The sequence below is a fragment of the Salmo salar genome, chromosome 04 (genome assembly GCF_965601325.2).
Source record: "Salmo salar chromosome 04, fSalSal1, whole genome shotgun sequence".
Classification (NCBI taxonomy): domain Eukaryota; kingdom Metazoa; phylum Chordata; class Actinopteri; order Salmoniformes; family Salmonidae; genus Salmo; species Salmo salar.
The window spans coordinates 45630075-45635542 of record NC_138294.1 but is presented as its reverse complement, the minus strand read 5'-3'; the positions used below and the strand labels follow the sequence as shown (position 1 = coordinate 45635542).

Genomic DNA, 5468 nt, shown 5'->3' with positions numbered 1-5468 from the left:
TTCACTGCTTTATCTAATTATTTGATAAAACATTGAACTTGGCCTTTACTACGATACTTTGTTTTACCTAAAGGGGTCCTGAAATTCAAAACCAAATAGCTATGGTATGACCATCTTAAAACAATTCCATATGTTAGCTTAGTACCCCCCCCCCCCCCCATATTTATCTGGATTCTACTTCACATGGAGACAGCTGCCCATTAAATCAGCTGAGAACCCAAGACAGGGACTGGCTCCAAGCCACTTTGGGCCCCCTTGGGTTCTCGAGAGCTAGTGCCATGACTTGTGAATAAGACTAGGCTAAAACTACAACCATGATCTTGATACCTCCATATTTACCCATCTTTATCCCATGCAGTGCCTGCATTACTTAGTGACACTGCTCGGCGATGGTTGGACATGTCTAGACATCGCAGAGGAGTGAAACTAAGAAATGCAGGCGATGTCTGGACCTGTCCAACCTCAGCACTGGGAGTATAGACGATGCTGCTGCACAGGGATCACCACACAAAGGTGAGCAATTCATTTTACAAAGGCCTATTCATTCACACACAAAAAAAATCATTGACAGCAAGTCAGCGACCCAGGGGAAACTCCCAAAGAAAAGCAGAGGAGACAATGGCAAGGATCTGAACGGGTCTCTCGGATCCGAACCAGCACAGGTCTGTTTGGGTCTGTTTTCCACGCTACTTTTTGGAACGGGTCTGACTGTTCTCGGGTCCATTTGGAATGGGTCTCTGTTTTTTGAAAATGTATTTATGCATATCGGTCAGGTGGGAAAGCCACAGATCCATTTCCAACTATTTGGACCCGTTAAGACCTCTAACTCCCAAGCTAGGAAGACCCGAGACGCCAGTCTTGGCTGGGCATAAGTTCAGAGTGTGTCACGAATTATGTCGTGGTGTTGCAGGGAAGACCAAAATGCAGCGGGTATATGGATACTCATTCTTTTAATTCACAAAAGAGTAAAGCATCCACAGAAAAAACAAAACAATAAATGATACTAACAACAGTGTGGCAGGCTCAACAAGCAGTGCTCACAAACAATCTCCCACCAAAGACAAACACACCCTACTATATGGGACTCTCAATCAAAGGCAAATAGACAACACCTGCCTTCAATTGAGAGTCCCAACACCAATTAACCAAACATAGACATACAACCAGCTAGATCAACATAGAAATACATAAACAAGGAACAGTGCCCAAAAACCCCGGAATACATAAATCAAATCCCCTACAACAAACACACCACCCCGAACCACATAAACCAAATACCCTCTGCCACGTCCTGACCAAACTACAATGACAATTAACCCTTATACTGGCCAGGACGTGACAGAGTGTATGACCATCTATGCTGGTGTGTGCATTGTATACTCTGGTAAAGTAGCAGAGGCTTTGCACTTTCAGTAAAATGTTGCACCATTTTAATTTCAGTTGCCACTCCTTTGTCTTTGTTTGTCTTTTGTATGTCATTGCATTTTTGAGCCCATCGTGATATGCTGTTTTCACTCCATCCTCACCATTTCATGCTTTTTTGGCACATTATTTCCTGTTGGTTTGCAGACAGGCCTACATCTTCTCCAGTGGCCTTGGGCTCTCCTGCACCTACTGTAGGTGCCAGGCTTATTCCTCTCACCTTCAAGAACACCATTAACTTGAACCCTGTGTTTAGAAGCATTCTGGAACACGTATGAATGTTAATATCATTTGTGGAGGGATGAGTACCTGGTCCCCATTGGCCCTGTGGATCCCAGTGGTATTGTGTTGCTACCTGCATCATCTAAAGTAATGATGTTCTCCTTTGTTCCGGGAGCAGTCGCATTAAGAAGTTCCTGGTAAAGAACAGTCTGTGGATGCACTCTACCTATGAATGACTCTACCTTTTAAATGATTGTCATTGTGTTTAACACACTCTTCTCACTTAGCTCAGGTTGCTGTGTAGCAGTCCAAAGCTTCCGTTCAGTGAACGTCCATTCAGTAACAAGGAGAATGTGAACGGATGCATTTTGACATTCAGGGTTATGCATGGTTAACTTACATTCCCATGCAAATGCTATCGTTCCTTCTACAATATGCTCTATTTAAATGCTGTCATCAGTCAATGGCATAAATGATTACGTTTCAGTAACAGCTCAGTGCCCTGTGTGGCTTATTCAACTATGGCCACTAGATGACAGAATGGGATTGCTCAAGTTTCTCCACCTCTGTTGTGGGTGTGTTTTTGAGGAGTTATGCATTCTCTGTATCTCACCTGAATTACAATGACTGCATTGCTGTGGTTTCCCCTGTGTTTAGATGGCCCCAGGAAGAGATCTCAGGGCAAGCCAAAGTGTCTTATGCCTATTCCAGACACTCAGCTCCAAGGTGACAGTGAGCCCTGTGCCTTGGGAAGTCCCATCTACCCTGCATCCCCCCCCCCCCCCCCAACCCAGCACTCTCCAGGGGATCCAGATGGATTCATGGTAATCCTGGAGCAGGAAGCTGATGTGATTTGGATCTCATAGACTTGTCTTCAGCTCTTGCCCCATTGTGTTAAGCTATGTCACTGAATGGATCATGCAGCGAGGTTTGCACCTGTGTGAATCTTGAACCTGTATTCAATGCACGGTTCAATCTCTGTTGCTACAGCTTTGAATAATTCTTCCCCAGATCTTCGTCCTTTTTTTCTGTCTTCCAACATGACTCCTTCCTTTTACCCCAATTTTGAATCTCTCCCCTGCCCTTTCCTTTTCTCATGTGTCCATGGCTTGACGTACATCATGGTTGACACAGTAAGTGTAATGAGATGTAGTGCTCCTCCTAACATAGTGCACGTTACATTTGCAGGAAGATACATTATATCTAAAAATACTTAATTCTCTCATTGTCCCAGATGAGTGTTCTTCTGGAAGGGAAGGGAAGTTCAGCTGCTTGGTTGAGTCTTTTGCCGTGGTGGACTGCTGTTACCCATATGAGTATCAGGGAGGACACATTATGGTGAGTGCAATCTTTGTTTATATCAATGTGGAGTGTGAACCGTGTTCGTCTGAGTTAGTGTTATCCCTCTCATCACCTGCAGGGGGCTCTGAGCCTGCCCAACACAGACGAGGCAGTGGATAGCATACTGTCCCAGAGGCTAAAACCCACACATTTGATAAGAGGCTTGTGTTGGAGCTGCACTGTGAATTCTCCTCCGAAAGAGCACCCAGAACGTGACATACATACCTTTTTGTCACGTCCTCCTGTGTGTGTTTTCGTGTTCGTGTGTGTGTATCAAATCTGCAGATTACATATTATCTGCTTTTGACTCCTGACCAGAAATGTGTTTTTTTCTGCATGTATTCCATTTGAAATTAAGTCGCTCCTCATGAGAGAGTGCTTTTCTCATTCTGTAGGTGTCGCCTCTTGCGCAGTGTGGACCACAGCATGAACGAATACCCAGCCCTGCACTATCCTCAAGGGTGGCTACATAGACTTCTCTCACCAGGTATGGACCTGACAATAAATCAAATCAAATTTTATTTGTCGCATGCGCCCGAATACAACAGTTATAGACCTGTGAACTGCTTACTTATAAGCCCTTAACCAACAATGCAGTTCAAGAAATAGAATTAAGAAAATATTTTCAACAAAAAAAATGTACATGTAAATAGTCAGGGTGGCCATTTTATTAATTGTTCAGCAGTCTAATGGCTTAGGGGTAGAAGTTGTTAAAGGAGCCTTTTGGTCCTAGACTTGGTGCTCCGGTACCCCTTGTCGTGCGTTAGCAGAGAGAACAGTCTATGACTTGGGGGATTGGAGTCTTTGACACATTTTGGGGCCTTCCTCTGACACCGCCTAGTATATAGGTCCTGGATGTCAGGAAGCTTGGCCCCAGTGATGTGATGTGTTGGGCTGTATACACTACCCTCTGTAGCGCCTTACGGTCAGTTGCTGAGCAGTTGCCATACCAGGCCTCCTTTTCCCATAGTCCACGATCAGCTCCTTTGTCTTACACACATTGAGGGAGAGGTTGTTGTCCTGGCACCACACTGCCAGGTCTCTGACCTCCTCAGTATACTCTGTCTCATCGTTGTCAGTGATCAGGCCTACCACTGTTGTGTCGTCAGCAAACTTAATGATGGTGTTGGAGTCAGGCTTGGCCACGCAGTCGTGGGTGAACAGGGAGTACAGGAGGGGACTAAGCACGCACACCCAAGGAGCCCCAATGTTGAGGATCAGCTTGGCTCCAGTACTCAAATAGACTCTGGGCTGTTGGGCTAGGCTGTAATCAGTTTATTTCTCACTCCCCTGGTCTCGTCTGTCTGTCAGGAGCACTGTGAGCCCCAGTCCTACTGCCCCATGCACCACGAAGACCACAGAAAGGAGCTGCTGCGGTGCCGCACACACAGCCGAGCCTCCGCCTAGGAGCACCGCAGACGCCACCACATCCAAACTTTTGTCAAACTCTGAGCCAGTCGTGTCGAGGATGGAGTCCAGGAGAAGAACAGACACTCAGAGGGACAGCTGAGTCCAAACGGTGACCTCGAGATTGTCCGTTTAATTATCCTACAGGAACCTACTTGACTATGTGATAACAAATTGCCCTTTTGTTGTGCTTGCTCGCTTTCCAAATGGAACCCTTTTTCACATGCTGTCATGTAAACTATGCACTATGTCGCTGTTCACTGATGCCTTTGTCCATTTTGTAGTATATCTTAATTACAGTAGAGACCGCAGGTCGCCTTTTCAAATTGCTTTAATGTAATTTCCACATTGCAGAGCAGAAAATGGTGGCATTATTTCCAGTGTCAATCATGGATGTATGTTTTCATTATTAATGGGAATCATGACTTAATTTGAGCTCTTCTGAATACCATTTTTTTAACCAGAGTGAATGACCTTGGAGTTTAGGTTGAATAGTTTTTAATGTTTTGATTATATCAGGGACCTGCGCATGAATTAATGCATTATCTATGACATTTATAATTAAAAAACACACAAAAAAACTTAACTCTTATTTTAATTATATTATTTCAATGGGTATCATATGGCCCATGGACAGTAAAACCAAAACATAAAGGAGAAAATCTTTAGAAGTATTTTTTTATTAGGCTTGTCCTTGTGAATATCCTTAGACTTTATCCCTGCCCGTGCCACAGGTGTGTCTAGTTTGCAGCTGTGATTCCTCCCCCAACACAGCTGGGTTAACTCTATCCCCCTCGCTGTTAAAAAGCCCCCCTCTTCTATGCACAGCAGCTGTAATTGCGGAACAACTGTGGGATTTCACAGGCCCCAAAAAGTGGTATCCGGCTATACTGAAAGCAGATAGGGTGGGAATGGCCATGGTTCAGACTTCAGACCTTTCCCAAGAGGAAGGAAGACTGGTACTGGCTGGCTGTTGGAGTGAAGGACCTTTTGGCAGTCAGTTTTTATGGGTTTTTAATACCACGTATGGGCCTACATACTCATATCCCTGGCAGCAACAACCCAGAGTCCCAGGC

At 44.9% G+C, this 5468-nt stretch overlaps 1 long non-coding RNA gene across 1 annotated transcript; it reads left to right on the top strand.

The window, feature by feature from the left end:
* Window positions 1–2494: 2494 nt before the first annotated feature.
* On the top strand, window positions 2495–5242 carry LOC123742452 (uncharacterized). The gene is made up of 3 exons (XR_006769612.2): window positions 2495–2982; window positions 3381–3472; window positions 4297–5242. It is a non-coding gene; the product is annotated as an uncharacterized LOC123742452 (long non-coding RNA).
* Window positions 5243–5468: the final 226 nt, after the last annotated feature.